Raw genomic sequence first — 1,112 nt, forward strand, 5'->3', positions numbered from 1 at the left:
ACTTTTTGTGACAATTGTGATGCAATTTCTCAAACCGGAGTTACTCAAGACCAAATCCGATGGGTATTGTTTCCTTTTGCTTTAATCGGTACTGCAAAGCAATGGTTAAAGAGCCTAGACAAGGCTACCCTTGGTATTGATTCATGGAAGAAGTTAGCACTTGCCTTCTACAAGAAATTTTACCCTCCGGAGAAGACTAATATGTTAAGGGCCCAAATCACCGGGTTCAAGCAAAGGGATGAGGAATCATTATATGAAGCATGAGAGAGATTTAAGGACACTTGTCGTTCTTGTCCACACCATGGACTTAGTGAGTGGTTCCTTGTGCAACAATTTTGGAATGGACTATATGAAGACTCCCGCAATGTTCTTAATATGGGATCCAATGGGATGTTTACCGAAGTTGATGACAATCAAACATGGGCCAAAATCGAAGAGATGGCGTTTCATAATTCCCAAAATAGTAGGCCTCGAGAGGCTACAAGATGAGGAAAGCATGAGGTAGATTCCATCACTCAATTGGGTGCTCAACTAAGTGCTCATATCAACACCATCAATTTGAAGTTTGAGAAGGCCATGGCTAAGCTTGATGAAGCTTCCAAATCACCCAAACAACATGTTAATGTTATGGTGGCATCATCCTCAATTCCAAGCGGAGTATGTGAAAGTTGTGGAACCTTGGGACATGATCAAAATGAATGTAGGGGAACAAATGAACAAGTTAATGCTTTCCAAGCATACAAGAATGACACCCTTTATTCCAACTACTATAATGAGAACACCAAATTTCATCCAAATCTTTCATACAAGAGCCAAAGTGTCCAAAATCCCCAACAAACATACACCCCACCTCCAATGAGAAACCAAGCTCAAAGACCCTTTTTCAACCAAAGCCAAGGTTACCAAAATCAAGCTTCTTACAACCAATAATGACCAAAGCTTTGATGTTCAAAAAGCGGTCCTCCAAATACAAAAGAACCAACAAGAATTCTTCACCCAAATAGAAAAAGATAGCCAAGCTAAAGAGATCACCATCAATAACATTCTTGCCCACACCAAAATGTTAGAGACTCAAATGACTCAATTAGCATCTTCTAGCTCTCAAAGACAAA

At 39.9% G+C, this 1,112-nt stretch overlaps 1 non-coding gene across 1 annotated transcript; it reads right to left on the reverse strand.

The window, feature by feature from the left end:
• Positions 1–201: 201 nt before the first annotated feature.
• On the reverse strand, positions 202–308 carry LOC141598002 (small nucleolar RNA R71). Its single transcript, XR_012523206.1, has one exon. It is a non-coding gene; the product is annotated as a small nucleolar RNA R71 (small nucleolar RNA).
• Between the last annotated feature and the right edge of the window lie 804 nt (positions 309–1,112).

Source organism: Silene latifolia, chromosome 8, assembly GCF_048544455.1.
Source record: "Silene latifolia isolate original U9 population chromosome 8, ASM4854445v1, whole genome shotgun sequence".
NCBI lineage: Eukaryota > Viridiplantae > Streptophyta > Magnoliopsida > Caryophyllales > Caryophyllaceae > Silene > Silene latifolia.